At 29.9% G+C, this 24,313-nt stretch overlaps 1 protein-coding gene across 4 annotated transcripts in view; it reads right to left on the bottom strand.

The window, feature by feature from the left end:
• The window catches only part of LOC136973421 (zinc finger protein PLAGL1-like), a 30,672-nt gene extending 7,495 nt beyond the window's left edge, over positions 1 to 23,177 (bottom strand). For 2 of the 4 annotated variants that reach the window (XM_067268140.1, XM_067268141.1), the window contains exons 1-2: positions 23,106 to 23,177; positions 22,611 to 23,019 (exon numbers count right to left, since the gene is read on the bottom strand). The gene's annotated coding sequence lies outside the window, so the exon portion shown is untranslated. The remainder of the gene's footprint in view (positions 1 to 22,610; positions 23,020 to 23,105) is intronic. The other 2 variants (XM_067268142.1, XM_067268139.1) reach the window with 2 other exon arrangements.
• Positions 23,178 to 24,313: the final 1,136 nt, after the last annotated feature.

Raw genomic sequence — 24,313 nt, 5'->3', positions numbered from 1 at the left:
GCTCACTTTAATATTTTGTTAGGATTATGAAAGCTTTATGTTATCTCAACTTTTCTCACCCAAAATGTAATGTCAGGTGTCAGAAAAATGCACTTTACAACTGTATTTGGGCTCCTCCGAAGTCCCACTTCAGGTGTTGCAGTTTCTTTGATGGAACACCAATTTAAAATAAAAATTCAAATATTCAAAAAAAATATTGAATCATATCAGTATTCGTTGAGAATGAAATGGATTTAAAAATGGGAGGCATGTCAGAGCATCTGCCTAAACAGTATGAAAAAAATAGAATACAATGCCATAAGACCTACAATAACTAAATACTATAACTCCAGTTTGTAAAGGGCCTGCCAAGCTGCCAAAAGAGAAACTTCCACCTTATAATTGATACACATGTTGGTTTAAACTTGCCTTAAAAATTTCTAGCCTCCAAAAATCTAAGATGGTCAATATGTCGTGTTGTTCTGAGGACATTAGCTTGTAATTGCACCTCTATATCCAGGTTAGAGGTACATATTGACAGGGATGTAGATAGCCATGAATGCTTTATGTCAGCAGCATGCTCTTGCAGTCTTTTCTCCACCGGTGTTTTTGTGGAGCCTATGTATATGAGATCCCTATTAAATCTCGTATCTATCAGAAGCAAGCAACACACCATCCTCGGAAGCTTAAGTAGGGTAGGTGGGTCTTTCACATTCCTAAGGAGTGTGAAAACGATATAAATATAACATACAGGAGATCTTCTGTCTCTTTTCGTGGCTACAGCATTAAACACAGACTTCAGACAGTGGTGGAAAGTTAGCACGTGATGGTCCTCTCTATTGTGTTGATTAAACTTGCCTTAAAAATTTCTAGTCTCCGAAAATCTGTGTGGGATGATGTCTCAATTCCCTCCTTTGTACAAGAGCTGTTATGTAGCACATCTATTTCTGCTGGGGATCACGTTGGTCTCTAGCAACCTTATCTGCTTTCTTACGAACTATTGATACACTGACTAGATTTTTTGTGCACGTCCACTCATCGTGACATAGTGAATTGGATGATGGGGTTGTAGCAAATTAAGTGTGCCAGTTCTAGTACCTGTAAGTGGAGTGTGTCATCATTAACAAGTTGGAACAACCAGTCATGAACGGCACAGAAACAGGAAAAGTTCTATCGACGGGTACAAGGTCTTCAAGTCCAAAATTATTGGGTAGCCTGGAGGATTAGCTAGTCCCATGTTGCATATCTGTTATATCAGTTCATATGGGCTATAATGAACAGTATAAGGGTAATTCTGTAAATGCTGACTGAGAAGTATGCAGAAGTATGCAGATGTACAGTACTTCTTCAACAAGTGGATAGGGGATCTGGTTTTGTCCACTACTGGATGAAGTTGCTGGCCCTATTTGTGGGTTTTGGCAAAGATAAACAACTGTGGGACATCTGGTGAGTCCACTTAACATTACACAAAGGCCAGGACAGCGGCAATGATGATTTAGACACCGAAATTGACATTATATGGAGGGCCGACTCGCTAAAACAAGGGTCAGCAGGTGAGAGGTGAGTTTAGATTGCAACACACGCAATCTGTAACATTATACAAAGGCCCTTATTGCAGCAATAACGATTTAGACACTGAAACTGACATTATATGGCTGTTGACCTAGCTAAAGCCAGCTGTTCAGCTAGTTTAGTACAGGCAAAATGCTTACCTCTAGCTTGTAGCTTATCAATGAATCCATGTTCTATGCTTTTGCAATGTGTCTGTTCTATATACTGTTGCAAACCCTGTACATAGGTGTCCCTTTTCATGACTACGAAGGACTTGCTCTTGTCAGCCCTGATGAGAGTAATGTTCTTTCTTTGTAACCAGAGGATAGTTCTACATAGGTTATCCCTTAGTTTCACCACCTCCGGTGTTTGTTTCTTGTTACCGATCTTCATAGTCACCATCCATCTGTAACATTTCTTCTATGTGACAGAGATTGTTTAAAAGGGTTTCAAGGTCCGGTAAGAAGGATCCAGTATCTTTACTGGAGAGAGGAGGTATGAATATCGGTCCATACTTTAGTACCTCTTGTACAAAGGAGGAAATCGAGACATCATTCCCACACAGATTTTTGGAGACTAGAAATTTTTAAGGCAAGTTTAAACAGCATGTGTATCAATTACAAAGAGGAACTTTTTCTGTTGGCAGCCTGGCAGACCCTTTACAAACCAGAGTAGGACCTATGGCATATACCCGTACTAATGCACAGCATTGTATTCCATTTTTTGTAATGTTTAGGCAGACATTCCAATGCCTTCCATTTTTAAATCCATTCCATTCTCAATGGATACTGACATGATTCAATATTTTTTTAAACATTCACATTTTTGTTTTAAACTGGTGTTCTATCAAAGAAAGGGCAATGTTCACCTGAAGCAGGACTCAGAGGAGACCAAAAACAATTGTGAAGTGCATTTTTCTGACACCAAACATTAGGTTTTGTGTGAGAATTGTTCAACATCTGGTGTAAAGTGTTCTCTATTGTCTCAACTTTATTCCAGATGTTCCTTAGTTTACTGTAATAATTCTGATTTTACTAAATACCGAACCTGTTACCGGTGTAATTTGCGTGAAAAATCTTCTTTCCACAAACGTTTTCGAGCTTTCCAAACAGCTCTTCTTCAGGTAGAGAAAAAAGGTTCCGACGAAATACTTCGAAAAAAGACGAAAAAAGAACGTAGACATTTAAATAAAAACGGAATCTAAAAATAGAATGCAGATGTTTAAACAAAAAATTACGGAACTCGCATATCAAACGAACATTAAGGTGGACATGCGCATTCGTGCGCCGATGTTGCTATTTATAGATCGTTGTTTATGAGGGCCTGCCACGCTATAGAAAGATTAATTTCATCCTTCCGATTTATACATGTGGTCCGATGGTTAGCCCTACAGATGGATATAGCTTCCCGCCATTTTAGTTGGTCCAGGTGGGGCGTAGTGTCGATGATGTCAGCTTTGTCGAACTCCGGTTCTATATCGGGATTAGATGCAAAGGTGGTTAGGGCCGTGGTGTACCGCCCGTGCCGAAGGTCCGCCTGATGTTCTTGCACTCTGGTATTTAAAGATTCGCTTCGGTAAGCCTTTTTTCTCCACCTGAAGAAGAGCTGTTTGGAAAGCTCGAAAACGTTTGTGGAAAGAAGATTTTTCACGCAAATTACACCGGTAACAGGTTCGGTATTTAGTATTTCATCCCCGGTGTCGGAGTGAGGAGTAATTTTACTTATTCTGATTTTAGTATGTTATTAGTAAATTATCACGATACATTCATTATACAGATGAAATTGTCTGGTGTTTGATTTGTACTCCCAATAGGACACCAGACAAGACCCATTAAACTGGAAGGTCGGCAATCCTAGCTGTTACAGATAGATTAGGTTAGTTATATTGATCACTCAAGAATAGACGATGATTTACCGGAGGCATTAAGGGAACAGAGAAAGAGAGAATACATAGCATCCAAGCATTTTTATTTGGATCACAAGTAGCTGATGAATGTAGTTATTTATATGTCAGTTGCATTATTTTTAAGTCAATTACATAGCATGTCCACCAGTGGCCAAACCTGAAGTTTTCTCCAGTAGCCTGAATAGGGGCCAGTTACCCTTAAAAAGTCCTCCGTAAAGGCATCCCCTAGGCAGATCACCCAAGTGTTGCATTGCCATAACTTAACAAAACAAACAAACAATTACATAGCCAATCATGCAGTTAAGGAGAACTGCATTATTGACTATGTATCAATAATTGATTTAGCTTCTTACATATCAAGCAAGCATGTTTGCTAGAACACAATGCCAACAGGATACTAAGCAAGAGAGACTATAATTTTCTTTATTATGTAAATATAAAAACATACTAAATGTACAGTACTTCTATCAATATCAGCAATATATCAGTCAGCAAAATCAGTCTCCATGCCCCCAATGATAAATAACATGGTCATGATTTCTGCCTGACTACTAAAATTAATAGAAGCAACCTAATTTGATCAAAGACAATTTATGTAACTTATTTTTTAATATTTTCATACAACTTTAAATCAGAAATGATAAAAATAAATATTTATATTTAATGAGCAATTATTTATTGAGAGATTGTCACAATGCTAGGCTGCAATTTTTAATCATATTTAATTTAAAATATATGCTCTCAACCTCAAATTAGTAGTGGTTTTCCCCTTGTACATCATACTTTTCCTTTAACAACAGAGTTGTGTCGGTCATCTATCTGGCATCTTTCGGAGAAAATTGAAATAACATTATTTCTGGTTTGCATTGGAATTCTGTATATAGTTAATCGAGCCTTCTGCCCCTAAGGTTTCCATGTCTGGTCTCAAATTTCATCTGTCTAACTCTGTTCTCGAGATTAAGTCAAGACGGTTGGACAGACAGCGGCAGTCGGAATTTATAGGTCTACAATTTTTTAAAATTGCAGCTCAATTAGCAAATACTAAGAAAACCTATTAGCAAAAAGTTAAAACTAAAAAAAAAAAATTGTTATATTAATTAGCTTTTGATCCAGAGTTTCTGTAGTTCTGTGATAATTAGATAACTTCTTCACAAGTCTATCATACAAAAAGGGAAACTACTTTTTAATGGAGAGTCATTTTTGTGTGTTTTATTCATTTTTTTAAATACTAAATTTTACCCTCCATATTGACCAATTCTAATTTTATTTACACCAATTTTTTACATTCTGGTTTTAACAGTTTTGATTTTCAAGTTCATCTAGATTTTATAAATCAATAATAGTGTTTTAAATGTACTCTTCTTTTTATTAAAAATATTGTGAACATCAATCAAAACTGACTGATGATGGATGGTTGCAGCCTGAGCATTTCTGTTGAAAACAATAAAAATGACTCTCTTTTAAAATAGTTTCCCTTTTTGTATGATAGTTCTATGAAGATAATATCCAATTATCAAAGAACTACTTCATATATATTACAAAAAAAAAAAAAAATGTATAAATATACAAAAAAAAAAAAAAATGTATAAAATCTAAAATTTAGAAAAATTGAAATTTATAAAATACCTGACAATGATTAGTTAACAATTTATCATATGTTAGATGATTATATAATCCCAATTAATCAATCACTGTTAACTGGCTAACTTCAGAATCATTCCATCCTTAACAAAAAATAACCTAACTCTCAATTTTAAATGACATGCTTGAGATCTTAAATACTAGTACTGTACTGTCAAGCAAATAAAGCATTTTGAGAGTTCACATCATAACAATGTAATGGTTGCCTAGCTTATGGCATCATTTCAGTAAATTATGCTCTAAATTAAGCAACATGAAATAAACTATCAGCAGCCTCTTCCATCATGTACTCATATTCGTTGCAAAATCTCAATTGTACAACCTCACTTACAATGAATTTCATTCATCAAAAAAACTCAAAATAATTTATAAAGATAAGTGATCATACAAACATATCAGAAACTCATATCTTGGGAAATTATTAAAAAATGTTAACTCGGCATCTGGTATGCCGACAAACCGTTAAGCTGGCATGTCAAGTTCGTCATTAGGGAAGTTATCAGTGCACTAGGCCTGAAACCCCGGGGTTACCAGCATGACGATTAAACTGCAATTAAAAAATAAAAGTTTACACAGCCACTTATAACTGGGTAAACTTGATATAAAAGTCACCAAAACCAAATAACCAGCAGAAAAAAACAGGATATAGACAGTAGCTAGTACATGTATATGATTAGACAATAGCTAGACATTTGTTTTGCTAGAATTGTGAAAATGGGCATTGTTGTACTGGAAAATATAGGCTCTTTTTGTATTTAATGCAAGGTTTGTTCTTATCTCCTTCTTTTAAACATTCTCTCTCAGAAAAAAAAATTAAAAATTAATCAATCTCTTCTATTTAGGTGTGTGTAATAAATTTTATATCCACTTCACTTATCCCTATGATCAATAAGTATCAGGAATAGTTCAATAAAATGCAAGATTTGAATGTATTCATCAAAATTTATTTTGTCCCCTTCAAAGTAATCCCCCCATTGCAATGTGGTTTTGCCAATTTCTTCAATCCTCGAAACATGTTTTAAATTCGTTTTTGTGAAACCCCTTCAGGACTTGCAGTGAATTCTGTTTTATTCATTAATTGACTCAGAACAGTGACCATAAAGTAGAAATTTTAGTCAAGGAAACAGGAAAAAGTCATACGGTGCCATATTAGATGAATACAGAGCTTGTGGAATCACATTTGTTGAGTTTTTGGCCAAAAATTCAAGAAGAGCATTGTGAGCAGATGCATTATCATGGTGCAAAATCCACGAGTTTTCTTGCCACAAATGAGATTGTTTTCTATGAATTGCTTCATGCAAACAATGCAAAAGGCTTAAATGATATTCTTTGTTTACAGTTTTTGCCAATTAGAAGGAATTTGTGATGTGATGCACAACACCACATCAATCAAAGAAACAGTCAATGATCTTGATTTTTGAATGATTTTGATATGGTCTTTTCAGTCTTGTGAGTGCCATTCATTTGATCATTGAGCTGTTTCAGCATCAAAAGCACAGATCCATGTTTCATCACCCATAATGATGCATTTTAAAAACTATTCACCTTGAGAAAGCAATTCTTTGGCTGTTGTTATTTTTAGAAAAAATTTGTTTTTGGGAGGATGACACAAGAAGTGCCATACAGTAAGCCCTAATAATCTTTTAGTGTGATAATTTGCTCTTCTCTTGCTTAATTTTTTAGAATTTAAATGACACTGGAACATCTTCAATAATGCCCCTAATTGTTAAATGACAATAATTGAGCACCAAATCTCTGACTTATGTGTTGTTCATCAGTTGAAGTGGGTGGTCTACCAGTGTGTGATTCATCTTCTGCATGTTCTCCGACTTTCTTGAACATCTTGAACCACTGAAAAAGTCTTGTTTTTGATAGACTATCATCAAAAAGGATTTTTGCAACATTTTCAGTAAGTAATTCCATTGCAAAAACATAATTTAATGCACATTTTTTGCTCTAGAACACTCAACATTTTAAAAAATTGCCAGTGCAAAAATTCTTTACACATAAAACAAGCATTTATTTGTAAATGAAAATAGAGAATGAGAGTCATACCAAATAACATAAGTGCCCCGTTGCATGCCTGCAGTTTAAACAAACCATTCTCGATAATTTTATTTTATCATAGTAGTATTTGTTGAAATTCTATTTTTTTAAAACATTTTATAAACTGCTATTAAGACTAGCAAAAGTTTTAAAAAAAGTATAACAGTAACAATTTAATTTAAAAAATATATTCTATTTACTTGTTTCATTCTTATGATTTTGTAAATATTCCTGAAATAATTTATTCATTACAATCTTAAATACATTAACTACACTGGCATGCAAAACTTAAGTAACAATGTAATTTTTAAGCAGACAGTCATGAAATAGCAGAAAGGACTTGTTGGGATCAATACAATGAACACCCAATTCAGTAGAAAGGTAATTCACACACAGGAAGAAGACACCACAGGTGATGTGAGGGTATGCAAAATACATGCAGTCAGCACACTCAGTGCAAGACTACAATAAAAAGAAGGCCTTGATTCCATACTGTATGCATTCTATTCATTTTTGTACTAGTATGCTTTCTTCATCCTTTCAGTACAAACAACTGTTTCTGTATTCTGAATTTCATGTCTCCCAGGTGATTTCTTGCAAAGTTACGATGAAAAACAATCGTTGCTTAAGTTTTGCACACCAGTGTAGTTTAATCTAAATTTTGTTTAAAACTGTTTAGATATATGGTATGTATATAAATTGTAGTTTTTTTATACTAACTGGCTTTTTAAAATCCTTATGTCTGATATTCACACAATTAAATTCTTTATATTACAATAGATATTGCTAAACAAAACAGTTCCTTCAAATTACTGAAAAACAAAATTTATTTTTATTAATGTAGTGTGATTTAAAAATTTTCATACATAAACAAATACATCATTTTGTCAGTCATAAAATATGATTAATATGGAATATTTAACTGCACAACACTGCACTGGAATGTATATAAAACATACGACTCACCAACCAATTAACAGGTGTGAAGAAGAGACCTGAAGAAGTGCCCAGAAGGGGCGACGAAAACGTTTGTCACTTAAACATTATTCACACTAGTTAACTGGTTGGTGAGTCGTATGTTTTATATGATCCATATGACTCAATTAATTGAAGATACACACACATGCATTCCTCCCACTAATGGCAAATATATGTCAACATGTCTGATGAGTGTATACTTTGTATGGAGATTTTTTCATCACTTTGTAGAAGATAGCAATTGCTATCATTATAATGTAAAAGAAGAAAAGTGATATACCAAAGTGAATTTCTTTGAATTTAAATTTGCTTCTAAAATGTACATATCTTATTTCGGTAATAATTTGATTTGTTGAATAATAATTTAATCTAAATGTAGAGATCTGGTGAAAATATTTTAGCAAGAAGTAATGCATTCTTGTATGCTCATTTTCATTTATACAATTTCTTATATAAGCATAAGAACAAAATCAATAATAAAGCCAAACAGCTGCTGGATTGTATAAGGCTATATTACTCTGCTATTATTAATTAAATACTAGATAAGTTTGTAGTAGAGGCAGACATTAGGTGCCATCTCTTGCTAAATTTAATAATATTAATAACATAATACAAAATAAAGAAAATAATATGGCCATGCTCTTATAATTAAAAGCAAGATGTTCCATCACCAACCAAAACTGAAATCAACACTTTACAAAGGAGTTTTACAAATAAAGACTCAACTCTGACTGCCTGGATGAAATATAACCAAATCAATCAAGACAAACAAGTACTTTATCCACACTTTCTGAAATATTATTTCAATTTTAATTTTACTTTCAGTGTAAAGGCCAGAGTTTTAATTAAACTGGCTATCTAGTAGGAAATAATAATGATCCTTTATATCTTCAATATTAGTAATATTTTGCTTGAAAAGGAAGGTTGTTAATATTCCTGCATGACGAAAAAACAGAGAAAAACAACCTTCATTATTTTAATTAAAAATACCATTTCATAATTATTACAATAAATTGTAATAATTATTTGCTTGTTTTATTTTACATCAGAGCCAAATTAACTCTCTTATTTTCCTGGGTATTGTAGAATATAACGTAAAGAAAATATGTTAAAGTGGTCAAATTTTGACTCTGCTTTTTTTTTATTTCTGCATTCCTGACTTTGAAACACCCTTACAAAATTGTGTGGTGTGTGTTTGTGTATTTTGATTATATCTCAGAACTTGGATAAACCAAAAATTTTAGTCTTTATTGGCATTTATAATTTTTTTAAAACCCACCTCTACCCTCAAAATTAACCATCAAAAGCAAAGATCAAATTGTAACAAATGAGATGGGCCATTTCTAGCACTTGTTTTGGTGTAGTCTGATCTTGAATCAAAGTAAGCAAAAAAATCCCTAAGGGAGCAAAAGGCTGGAGGGAGCTCTACTGAAGGTAAAGGGATTTGAAGAGCTTATATAACAGTAGAATCTACCAAGAGCAGTGAGAAGAACAAGTTCTAAGACATATGAGAGATATTAAATACATGTAATTGCAGCTGGTAATACAAATGAGTGAATGCTGTGACTAGAGGAACATCTGAACAAACACTGGGCTTTTATGGTAAATTATAATACTAAGAGATTGACTGAACTTTATTTGCTTAAAGACCTGTGGATATCTAACTCATTCTTCACAGAGCTTTCCATCAATACTCAGAAAAATTGCACTACAAATCTGAGAAGTATGATAGATTTTTGTAATATATGATGGTGTGTGTTGGAGAACACAAGAATGGTGGAAGAAGGTGAATGTGATGCAGATCATTACTTAGTGATAAAGGGTACAACTGATGAGTAGATGGAGAAAGCTTAACAAAAAAGTAATATGAAGTTTATGAAAACAGAATACATGATGAATAATACAGGCAAAAAGTTAAGGAGCAATTGGAATGTCCAAACAAGTAAGTGATGTGGAAACATTTTAATATATGTATTGTGTAAAAGCAAGAAGATATGTAGGATGCAAGAGGTCAATAGGAAAAAAGTGTATGATAGAATGAAGATGTGGCACAAGCTTTGGCTGCCAAGAAAGACATACTGAATGGCAGTGTGAAAATGGATGAATATAGATTGAAGATGTGTTAGCTGGCACAGTAGTGAGAAAGTGAAGAGAAAGCAGATGAAAAATTGACCCAAAGGTTCTAAGAAACATTTGAAGAAAATAGAAAACTTATTTCTGAAAGAAAATGAAAAGGATATATGCTGAAATAAATGTATCCATAAATTAGAGATGCAAATGGTAAGTTATCATGGGATAAGCATGATGTAACAGTTGGCATAAATACTTTGCATGTTTTTTAGCAAAGAGCAGGACATAGGTAAATGAGAGAGCAGATGAAATATGAAATGATGTGGTTGAGAATGATGGGCATATTCTTTATGATATTATGAGTACTACTAAAAAACTGAAGACAAGTCAGCCGTTATTCCATTCAAATCTGCAAAGATGCTAGTATGAGGAATGTATATGATTCTAGAATACTGGTATAAGACTATGGCACAATCACAGCCTTATTCCAGTACAGTGGAACCTCGGTATACGACCTTAATCCGTTCCTGATGTTTGGACTTATACCGAATAGGACATATACCAAACCAACCTTTCCCATAAGAAGTAATGTAAAAATGATTAATCCATTCTCATGTAAAAAAACCCTCTTGATATGATATATTAATGGGGATGTAAAATAATTTAAACACTGTTTGGTCACATTAATAAAAAAAATAAATTTTATTATAGATTTTTAAAGTTATTACAGTATTATTGTATATATATTTTCTTAAATCAATTAAATCAAACTCTCCTTAATACTAATAATCTGTTTAGAAATTGATTAAACCCCTTTCGCAACGTTAGCAGATTTAATAATGTCTTTATTTTTCATGATTGTCGATATTGTTGTTCTCGGAATACAATATGCAACAGTTAAATCTCGAACACCCATGTCACCCTCATATTTCTCAACAATCTCTTTTTTCAGTTCCATTGTGATTCTAGTCATTTTTTTAGTTTTCTGTTGCTTTTCATTTGCCTTTTTGCAATTCATGATTAATAAAAATAATAAAATTTTACTTACAAATTAAAATCAGAAGAAATTTAACAAAGTTATAAACCGTGGGACCGCGAACGTCTAGTCTGGTATAGTACACAAATAGTGCTACTTGTTCATAGATGACGCGTATAATTGAATTAAGTCGTATACTGAGCAAAATCTGTTTTGTCCAAACAGGACGTATTCTAAAGCAGACGTATACTGAGGTTCCACTGTATTCTAGAACCACACACATTCCTCAAAGGAAAAAGTTCAAGAATTTTTCACTTGTTCTTTCATTTGTAGATAGATTTTGTAAATGCTGGTTGAAAGAATTCAGAGAATAACAGCTGGAAAGTATGGGGTGCAGCATGGGTTTATGAAAGAAAAAGACTAAGTAAACCAGATTTTTACTTATGAAGAAAATGTTTTGATGTGCAAAAAATACAATTGAGTGAGCAGAAGGAATCTATGATAAGTGTTGAAACAGTATAATGTGAGTGGGAAATTACTTGAGCGCATGAAAGTGATGTACAGGTATACCTCGAGTTACATCGTTCCCGATTATACGTCGTTTGTCAAAAAAGTATATAGAAAAATAAAAATCAAACTTTAAGTCATTTTATTCGACTTTAAATCTGTCCGCCACAAATATTGAAGTTGTAATATAACTAGAAAAGCATTAAAAGCACATAAAATCATATTAAAATATGTACATTTACAGTAAATGTTAATATAATCATCATAAATCCTAGAGAACGAAACATGAAAACATCTGTGTTTCTGTGTTGTCTTATTATTTAGCGGTCTTTAAGTGCTCATTATTGGCGTTTAGTTACGATGTAAATCGAAACTACAACTTACATTGTAACTACACAAGTAAATTCGACTTACGTCGTTTTTCGACTTACGTTGTCTCTCCTGGAACCAATTACCGAAGGTATACCTGTATAAGTATAACAGAACATGTGTCTCTTCTTCATACACACCGGGGTATGTATTAAATAATTACAACTGATAGTTCGAATAATTACAACAGATAGTTCGAATGCGTGATCATCACGCATTCGAACTATCATCATTCGAATTCGTTCTTATAAATTCAGAACGGCAGTTTCGTTTAAAAAATAGAATCCAGCGGTTTTAACCTGAAGAAGGACACGGAAGGAGTCCAGAAAACGTTTGTTAGTTTTGAATTGTTTTCACACTGGTCACAGGCACGAGTAAGTTGTAATTATTTAGAACATGTGTGCAGACTGATTGCAAAATATCTGAATAGTTCAGTATTGAAGAGAGTAAGGTGGAACATACAGACAAAACAGTTATGGAAACATCACATTACATAACTGTTTTGTCTGTATATTGATGCATACATGGTAAAACCTGAAAAAGCTGGAATTTAACAGAACTATCTTGTTTTTCTGTGTTTTGCAGCTTTTCTGTCATTGACAGAATAAAGTTTCTGAGCTGTTGAAGACTTGTATTAAGCCCGGATAGAGAAGACTTCTTCAGCCTTTTGTTTTTGAACAAATGTAATATATAGAATGTCTCTATTAATAAAAGTCCTCAAGATTTTATTTTCTGTTAATAAAAATATCATTAATTTTATAGCATTTGGAATCATTATGAGTCCCTCTTTTCTCCAAGCTCAAGAAAAAAAACCCCAGCTCCTTCCTCTTGATAGCCCTGTATAGTCTTACCACTTTTCAACTGTTTTATATTGCCTACACAAATGACTTGAAAATGTTTCTTTTCCCTTTTATGAGATTGGGTGAGAAAATAAGTTTTGCTTTTTTTATTACAGAAATTGTATATATTATAAAGGTTTTACAAACAAATAAATGGACAAAGTTTACTTTTTAATAAAACAATCTATCATCATTTAGTTGTCTTTGGTTTTTAACAAAGTTATTGAAATAAACTGCTAAGTCTGTAGTCTTAAAACAAAATTCTTGGTCTTCTTTAACTTTTCCAAATTCCTTCAAAATCTTTATGTAGCTAAAAACCTGTGTTTGATTTAAAGGCTCATGTTCTTCTATTAGCTGGTTGTTTTCATCTTCATTGTAGCCATCTTAACAAACCCATAATTTCATAGAGGTTGATAATTCTATCAATAATTTCTGTGAAAAACATATACAAGCACAATAATGCAATAGAAAAAAATTAAAGACCGAGTCCTTCAGTATACTTTGAAATTCCATCTAACAAAAATTTATTTCCTGACAGATGGAATTGCATTGATGGAATATAGAACGTAAATTTCTTGCTTTTTGCATCTATACTTTTCTGTATTTGGGTTGAAATAGCATGATTCTCCCATTTCATCCACATATCACAGGTTCCAGCTTTCAGTTCAGATAGCATTAGTGATTGCAAATTTACCGGGTATTACATTACCGGTAAGTTGGTAATTATATTTGGGATTACTGGTAAATTTGTATTAACAAATGATTTAAAACGAGACAGAATTACTGACAAAATTCAGTGTCATTTTAAATCATTTGTTTTCAAGTTTTCTATCAATTTAGACAAACAACATTCTTGTAATAGCAATTATTATGACATAACAGACATTGAAATGATGCTAATAATTAATTATGTTTTTCTTTATTTTGAAAGTAGGCTCTTAAAAAACATAAAATGTTTAGGCTCTCGTCTAATCTAGATCTAAGAGGTACCAATAGAAAATTATTTTCAGCTGTTTAATGAAGTAGAATCAGTAAAAGCATTTTTTTTTTACTTTAGAATAAATTGCATTTTATTATTTTAACATTGTTTTTCATAACTATTATCAAACTCAATAATTTTATTGCATATGACATATATATATATATAAAACAAGTCTGTTTGTCCACAACACTGAATCTGTTTGTATCACCAATCATCAGTAATTAGTAATATACTAAGAAACATCTTAAAGTAGGGAAATCATGAAAATAAAATCTTGCATTACAGGAAGCTTCTATAAAGCAAGATAAGATGTTAAAATTTTCCTACCCAATTACACAATTTTCCTCTATTCCAGATTCAAATGCCACTGATAATATTATATTGCCTTCTAGAAAGTTTTAGAATATCCATTAATAGTTCTATTTATTATTATTAAAAGTTTGCATTGGGATAATTCCTAAAGTAAACTTTTTTGTTAAATATTTTTTGTTTTTGGACTCTCTTGTCCAAAAAGAAAAAAAATATTCATTTAACAAAAATTCTTGTTGCAGAACACTAAATGTGTGAACTTATTTTATTACCTCTCCAAACCTATTAGCCATAATCCACTGCTATAATCCACCCTCTTTGAGAGACAATATACTTGGTAGGGTCAATTTTAAGTCATTTAATTCAAAGAGTGAAATGCAAGAATAGAACTAAGAATATGTTATAGAAATTCTGAAAATGTTTTCCAACAGAATAGTGTGATATTTAGATAGGAAATGGCCTATAAATGAAACACTAATGAATTTAGTCATTTAAACAAAATATTTCACTAATGAAAAGAATAGGAATGTTTCTGAATCAACATATATATACATTTATATGTATGATTAGGATAAACAGGTAAAGCATATAAATGGTGATTCACTGTAATTAAAGAAGTTGACTGATAATTATGATAATGAATCCATAGATCCTTTTTGCAAAATTTTTACTCTCATTTTTTATTGTATTCAGTCAATTCAACATTTAATAAAATAGTTTTCACAATTACAACAATAATATAATAGATTTAAAAAAACAAAGTTTCAAGGCTTCGGTGTCTAAAAGGTTCAAAAGTCTTTAAAAAGATCTCTCAGCTTTGTAAAACTATTATGTCTGCACCATATCATCATCTAACTGTTTAATGAGCATTATATGTTATTTTCATTAAAGAGCTTAAAATTTACCACTGAAACGATATAATCTAATTCCAGTGTGTCTTAAATTAAAACATTTTAATGCATTAAAGTTATTATAGCTTTATTTCCTAAGAATTTTTTTACTCATACCTGAGTGAAAACTCTAGCTTCACATAGTTTAAAACAATAAATTAGGAGTTGCAAATACATCAACCCCTGATTTATTGTTTATTATTCAAAGTAATGTGAACTGGGGTACATCTGATAACATGAAATGTTTAGTTAATTACTAAACAAACAATTCTGACGTGTCAACATATACAATGTATTCTATTTTTAGATTAGACCTATTTATTAAACATAAATAATTTCAAATTATACAATAAAATACTTTTAATTTTATTTACAATGTTTTTAAGATTACAATTAAACTTTCTTTCATCTTTTTAAAAATTGTATTTTCATAATAAGTCAACACAGTACTTCTAGCATTCCTTTTGAGTACCAATATTGCTCAGCAAACAATATTGAAATTAATTATAGTAAGACCCCGCTTAACGTGGGGGATGCATTCCTAGACGACAAAGTGCTAAGCGAAACAGCGTTAAACGAGACCATTTTAACATAGAGTAAATAGGGATAGGGGAACACGCGACCAAAAAATAAGCAAATTTTACTATAATTTTAAGTTATTTTTATGTAAATTTTTGCATAATAATATATGTTAAATAACACAAACATATACACACAGAAATGTAAAGTTAATTTTTGTGACAAAGGTCCTGGCTCTTCTGAAATTCTCGTTTTTTGCAATGAAGTTGTGTAGTTTCATTGGTTGATTTCTTTTTCTTTCCTTACGCAAATGTCGGTAGCAGAAGATTGCATCCAAAACGCCTCGTTTTGCTTTGGCACTCCTATCAAAATCTGGATCATTCTGTACAATTTGATCAATGATTCGGTTATCGTTACCAAACTTTTTCTATGGAAAACTGTAGAGAAATTTTTTGGGTTCTTCATCTTCAGAATCTCTATTTTCCAGTTCTACAGGAATTCCTAGTTCTGCCAGTTCTTGAAGGTTATCATTGGTAAGGCTCTTACCAGAAACCTGCAATAACTCCCCAATATCCTGCTCATCTACATCTCCTATATCGATTAAGTTGACAAAATTGTCAACTTAACGATGCAGCGACAGGCTCTTCTCGATGAGAATTCTTGGATGCCTTCAGCCATAACTTCTTCCCCACTCCGTTCAAGCATTTATCAGTTAATTCTTGCCAAGCAAAGTCAATATATTTCTTATAGCATCACATAACGTTATATTTTTTTCCAAAATTGCACAAAACAAACATAGATTTAAAGGAAGTACAGCGCTGCGACGAATTGCAAAGATTGCTGATTGGTTTGTGTTTGGAAATAATTGTTTTATATACGAAACAATAAAATACCGCATTATATTGAATCAGCGTTAATCGAGGCAGCATTAAGCAGGGTCTTACTGTATATTGTATCAACAAAAATAAAAGAATACAGTACTCTTTTACAATTCACTATGGATAATATAGAATCATGAATAATCAAAATCAAGACTATACTGTACCTCCAGAGAAAAAGGTGATTTACAATACTATTTGTTGTCTTGCAACAAATTCTTGCAAACTATCTAAAGGAACATAGAATTCAGTTTAGCAATAAAATGTTTGAGTCAACTATTACATATCACAGTTTATTCATAATATTTTCTGTTTCTCAGTTACAGAAAAAAAATTTAGGACTTCTTAATTAGATATAGTCTCTGATAATTTCATATAAATCACTATCTTTCATTACAGGATTAATAATACTGCAATTCAAAAACATATTATAGTTAAATTTATATTTTAAATATCTAAATAATAAATTTCACTTCTGAAAAACTTACTAAAAACAAAGTCACAAGAAACTGTAACAACAGTAATATAAATAAACGAAAAACAAAAAATCAAGTATGCAGTCATACTTATATATTATTGAACATTAACTTGGGGAAAAGTAACTTAAATATACTATATTCTGCTTAGCATATAACAACTATAAAAAAAGTCAAAGCAAAAATAAGAAAGAAAACAAAAAAAAACACACAATAAAGTTTGTAAAATAGTGTTAAAGAAAAAAATATATATATACTGAATATATCACATATAGTATAACAAAAAATTGGTCTTCAAATTGATAAAATGTAATACATGAGAAATTTTATCTTTTATCAGAGAAGGCTTCTTTTATTAATAACTTTTCCAAAAACAAATAAGAAAACTTTATGATTTAAAATTTATGTTATATACTCTAAATGTATTTAAGCGCTTAAAAAAGCATAAAAATTTGAATTGTCCCATTGTCTAATATTCACTTACTATAAAACAGGGCAATTCAGGATTACAAAATAATTTAGATAAAAAATAAAAATGTTTTATTACTGTATACTGTTGTTTACACATTGTGATATTATGCTTATGATTCAGGCAAAATTTGTGTTATTTAACCTAGTATATATTTATGCTTATAGCATGTTTTGTTTTTATACTGTATTTTCAGAGATTACTCTTTTGGATGAATATTTTATTCTGCAAACTTCTTATAAATATTACTTTTAATTATAATTAAAATCTTTGGGAAAAATGATTAAAATTATGATGCTGTAAATCATCTTAAACAACAACACTAAATAACTGAATGAGATATCCCTTCACAAACATCAGAAAATCCAGTAAAAATGTAACACAGTTCTTTTTTAATAAGTGTTACAGTTTTGCTGGATTTTCTAGTATTTGCAAAGAGAATCACCTTAAAATCTTATTGTTTAGTACAATAAAACCATCATCATAAGGCCTCTCATAAAACTGTAAAAATGTGTGCTTTTTTATAGTTATTTTGTTTTTAATGTATTATGTAGAAATAATATAATTTGTTTATAGATGCAAGCATAAGTTATATTTATTAGCAAAAAGTTAAACACTAGGAAATGTAAAGACTACTTGCAATCACAACATGTGCTGATGAAATTCAAACTGTCAAAGAATTATGCCAGTGAGAAAAATGCTGAATTAGTATTTGGAATTCCAAGAAGTATCATGTAAGTAAGTAAAAAAGTAAAAAAATAAATATAACAGATCATTCCACTCTGCTGGCCATAGGAGAATAAAAAAATCATAGCTCAATATTTAGTTTCTGTTAAAGAATGAGGACTTCTCTTGACAAGTTATCTGTAATACTTGATTAAAAATTATTTGAATAAAAACATGTCAATATTCCATATACAATAATAATTTACCAGGAAATAACTAGATTAATTGTTTTTAAACTGTAATGAGAAAATTTATTGCTTTGATTTGCTAATAATATTAAAACAAAAATATATGATATATAAAATAATGAAAAAAGTTATTTTATTAATCTAAAAGCAACACCGGGAAATTGTTTTTTAATAACATGTTCAATTATAATGAAAATAACTTATAAGATGATTATTGAAAGATTATTGTAAAACAAGATCAAAGTATGTTGATTTTGTCAGAAACAAAGTCTTGGAACTTCATAGAACTTAATGACAAATAAAAAAAAGAAAACAAAAAAAAAAAACATTGTTTAATTTATTATTGATGGTTTTAAAGTAACCCTTGATGTCAGAATGAAACTGTTCTAGATCATGCCTCCATTTTGCATAATTTTTTGATATCCTTCTCAAAAACTTTTCAAATGATTTATAAACCCAGTATAAGAGCTTTAAGTTTAACTTATTATTTTTTTTTCTTTTTAAACTGTAGACAGTACCAAGATATTTTTTAAAAATGTTAGCTTGTAACAAAGCTGAAGAAATGAAGTTTGGAAAATTTACAGTTAAAGGTTTATTCACACATATCAGTGATGCCTATATACAGATATAGGCGTCACTGATAGATTATGAATATCCACACAGTTTGATCAGTGTCAAGTCAGTGATATTTGAGATAGCAAAGTTCAAAGACACAGAATTAGCAATAATTGTCTATTTTGGACTAGGAGAAAATGCATCAGGGAAAAACAGAAGTGGGTACATGATGCATGGAAGAAAAGAAACAGCAAAAGTATTTTTTATCCTACGCAAAGAATTAATTAGCGAGATTGAGGCTGAAGTTTTCAACGCGAAAATGTGCAAGTCAGATGTTCGGCACCACTTTCCAGTAATCCTAGAAGTTTGGCAATGGTGTTTGGAAAGTCAGTGGAATAATGCTTGACATTCCAAATGCCATTGCCAAACTTCTAGGCTTACAGGAAAGCAGTGCCGAACGTCCAATGTACACGTTTTCGCATTGAAAACTTCAACCTCAACCTCGCTATTGATGATAAAATAAAACTTTTTGGATATTTCAAATGTCATTCATTTTTGTTTTCTATAGTAAACCAGGATTATTGGATTGTCAAACAAAATTCCCTGGTGATGAAAACCCTTTTTAGACATCATCAAAAAGTTATTTAGCTGATTTAGAAAAGTTAAAATATATTATATATATATATATAAATAAAAGTACATGCATGTATAGGTAAATTTTAAACCATGGTCCAGATACTAAAGCTAAAATATGGCAATACTTCAATCAAATTCAAAGTAATGATATTTTTTATCACTGATGTTTATGGAAATAAATGGACATGTTACTAATGCATGAATAGATCTTAATACTATTATCCATGTAATAATTAAATTTAATGTTAAATCATGCAAATTAGTCTTATTAGAATTCATTTTTCAATATTTATTTTTGTTTCCATTTTGAAGTTTGGTTTGTCATATCTTAGTACTTTCCATATTAAATACATGCCAACAACCAAGCTTGAGTTATAATTAATAATATTTTTTATTAGAATAATAAAATTTAATACAAGGTGGCAGCATAACTGCCTAATTACATAATATCCATGAAATTGGTAGCAAAGTTCTAATCAATTAGTAGATCCAAGCTCATCATTTTTTCAGCTTCCTAATTAATATAATTAAGAAGAAAAGTGGAAACTATTCTACAAATTAACAAAATTATAATTGTAACTGAATTTTTAATATAAAATATTTGTTAAGTCAGTAATAATAAAATTATTTTCTACATATAAATTTTATACTTCATATTTTATATAAGTAAAAACGTGTACAAAAGATTAAAATTGTAAAACTGACCAACTATGCCTTTACTGATTATGCTCATCAGATGAAATGATTACATCTTGTAAGTTATCAAGAAATGCAAGAAAAGAAACTATAAAACAGCAAAATGAGTCAGGGTATTTATTTGAATTAAGTGCTTTTCAGATTCTTGATCCCATCTTTAGATCTCATGATGTTCTGACAATTCAAATAGAACAACTTTTTGAATGTAACTGACCAACATTACAAATTGAAATAGTTTTTACACAAATTAACAGATATTTTTAAATTATAAATAGAAAATAATATAATATCACCTGTGCACAAAGAAAAGAAAGAAAGAAAAAAAAAAAAAAAAAGAAAACCACACACATACACAATACAAATAAAACTAAAAGGTATGTAACGGGTGGGCAAGCAAGAGTTCAGTGGGAGCCGAAATGTAGGTTTTGCAAAATGCACGGGAGCCGCAGTTCTGTACTGTCATGGCGGATAGTATGATAAGGCGCACGATTTTATTATGTAATATAAATATAATATAAAACAAATATTGAATTTTTTTTAACAAACATATTTTCACAAAATTATGAAAACAAAATCGTAAAAACAATAATAAAAAACAGAAATTAACGCTTTCAGCAAGAGCCGCATTTGCCCATGTCTGGTATATAAAGTAACACAACAAAAAATGGTGCAAAACAAAAATAACAGTATATAAAAACATATATATGAGTTGTCTTTCCCAGTTTTAAGTTATCAAGAAACTTGGTTATTATTGATTAAAGGTTTTTCTTTTGTTAGAGTTTTTTCCCATATATTATGTTAATTTTGGTTAATTGCATTAATTTTAACTAATCATATTTTATAAAATTTGTAATTAAATAACTAATTAGAGTGTGATTACTTGATTAAAGTTTTGACTTCCTTTTTAATAAACTATAATGCAACATGCCTCTGTTGCATTTTAGATTGATCAATGATACCTTACAAAATCTATAATGCAAGATATGCTATATTGGCATAATAAGAAAGTGTACATTTTCAAATAGCATATAAAGAAGAAATTATTAATTTATCATATTAAAAACAATTTTATATTAAAATCAGTAGTATTCAAAATTATGTCTGAATAATGGAATATCCTTATTTCAGTAAATTAATAGCTGCAAAATTATAATCTCTAGTTTAATTAGGCCTGATTTTCAAAGAATGTTAAAATAAATAATGACTTGTGTAATCAGTTAAAAATTTTTAATTAACAATAAAAATTAAGATCATAATTATTATGCAATTAATTATTTTATATCATATATAGGTCAATATAATCCTAGTGTTAAATAAATAACAGCAGCAAATCCTAAATTGAAAATATAAAATCAATCTACTAAATTCTAAATCCAAATCTGGATTAATAAAACACCTGTCTGAGAGCAATAATGATAAATTCTGGTTCTAAAAGCCAAAAGTACTTGATTGGGGAGTCACAAATCAGATATCATTTACTCTAAAAAAGGCACTAACATGCTTGCAGGTGCCTTTCTGACCTAAATCTTGTAATAACCTTCAGAAATTTTATCTCAAATCCTTTTACAAATGCTTGCATGAACAATAATTAATTTCATTCAAAATTAACAAATAATGAAAAGTACATTGCTTAATGATTTTATGGAAATCTAAAAGATTATTAAAAAAGGCTAATATATTATAAATCAAATCTATTATTCATTTCATTTTGAATGGATATAATTAAAGCATAAATTTCAATTTTATCTTTTAATATATTACAGTATTTAATTTTATTTTAACCGAATATGATAAAGCACTCTTATTCTATCAAATGCAATATATAGGAAAAATTAATGAAAAAGCCTAATATTACTATAAAACAATCAAATAACTTATTTTATTTTAAAAAAAAAAATTCAAATTTTAAAAATCATCTCGGTTATAATTATTATTTTTATAAAATTCTTTACTTCGGTTTTAAATATCGCCTATTTGGCTAATCGGAAACAATTATCAAACCAGTTAAAATGAGTTTTCTCTCATATCAAGTAATATAATCCAAATTTATATTTATTAATAAATTATTATTATACTTAAATTTCTAACAATACTCATTAAATCTGCAGGCTTAACTAAGGTATCTTTACAATAACCATAGACCATTTTAACATTTAGTTTGATTATAATAATAATAACAATAATATAAAGCATTAAATATTTAATAGACACTTGAAAGGTATTTTTTTTTAAAATCAAAATGTTATCACAAAATTCGTTTAAATATTACAATTAAAATTATTCAATTAAATTTAATAATAATTAGAATATTTTTTATATTAAATTTAATAATGTTTTTTTTTTTTAAATAATACATTGAATTATTTTATATATTTAAATATGTAATAATTAGCAGATGGAAATGTTTGAAAAATGTTAGCTCACCATGTAATTGGTCTTCATAAGAGAAATTCGAGTTTGAAATTTTATAAAACTGTGATGAAAAAAAGCATTGAAAGAATTAAATTAGACGCTACCATTTCTGCAACCAGAAAAACAAGAATGGACATTGTCAAGTAGACGATGAGAAAGTAAACCATTATATAAACACTTAAACACTTTCATCTTTTATCAACGACGACGATATGAATGTTATATTACTAAATTTATGCCCATCAATCGATATTTTTAAGTCTAAAAAGTCATCTTTTTAGCGATCTTTCTTTTCCTTGGCAACCATTTGGCGGTCTCCGTTCTTACGTCATTCTTAACCCTAACGAGGCCTCATCGTTAAATTCGCTTTAAACATCAAAATTGCATAAAATGTTGTAATATATTAAGAAATTTCTCCGAACTGATACCAAAAACGTATACATGAATTAAAAATAAGAATTCAAATTGTCTTTTACATGTTTTAAATTGTATTTTTAACTCACTCACTTGTTTACAAAGTCGTTGCCATGTGAAGGACGTGTTTAGGAATGAGGCATCATGGGAGTTCGAGCACTTTTTGTTCTATTCCCATTTACCTTATATTAAAATGAATATATTTTATAAAATTAAGAAATAAATATGCATTTATATTCAACGTAACTAAATAGTTTAATTATATTCTTACTAATAAACGCAATATTTCGTTATATAATAAACAGACCTAATACGGCCATTTAATTTGTTTTAATTAATAATAAGAAATATTCGTATTTTATTACATATTATTATTAATAATTACAAAAAATTTATTTATCTATTATTTCTAATACAATTGATCCTATCAGAATAACATGTGATCATTTTTTAAAACATTTCAAATTATAAATGTAATGATTAAATTGTAAAACTTTTCAATTATTTTGTATGGGTTTTAATATTTTATTATTAAATTTAAGTTATATTTATATAAAATACGTATATAATTGATATTCAGTTTAATGACATTGAAATGTACTGTACATTAAAGGCAGCATGTGAGTGTAATTGACACGAAGCTTTTAAATTGAATACGATATTACTATTACAGTAAAAATAATGCATCCCGAGTTAGAGAAGGAGCGTAGAGCTCACAATGCACTCTCTGCACATCTTAAGATTGAACAAAATAATCCTTGTTTAAAGGTTTTGTATCAATTCTATTTTTAAGTACAGCTTATGATAAATTGTTATCTAATTATGTTTCTTATTAATGTCCTGTCTATGAGAAAGATTAAATGCTTCTCAAAGACAAACATCTGTTATAACCATAACTATATTAACCATAACTAAAAATAAACATTCCAATTAAATGTAATGACATTTAAAATTTTTTTAGTAAATCAAATTATATAAAAGCTAACACATTCTGAAAAATATTTAAAATGCTACTAATCTGCATTAGAATATAAATATAAACAATATATACCTAGAAAATTGTTTAAATGTTTGAATATAACTTAATAAAACTTATTAGCAATACAACTAAAAAGTGCAAAAATGATTCGGTTAATAAAGAATCATCGCACGCCGGAGTAATATACAAATAATCCTTCGAGAAAAACCTTTAACCGGTGTGAGGTATGATTAATTTTCCACGATCCGAAAACGTTAGCGTGGACAATTAATCGTACCTCATGTTGGTTAAAGGTTTTTTTGAAGGATTATTTGATTCAGTT

The sequence above is a fragment of the Centruroides vittatus genome, unplaced genomic scaffold, assembly GCF_030686945.1.
Source record: "Centruroides vittatus isolate TY-2023 unplaced genomic scaffold, ASM3068694v2 contig_3170, whole genome shotgun sequence".
NCBI classification, from domain to species: Eukaryota; Metazoa; Arthropoda; class Arachnida; order Scorpiones; family Buthidae; genus Centruroides; species Centruroides vittatus.
The sequence above is the reverse complement of the archived record's forward strand: the minus strand, read 5'-3'. Positions and strand labels throughout refer to the sequence as shown.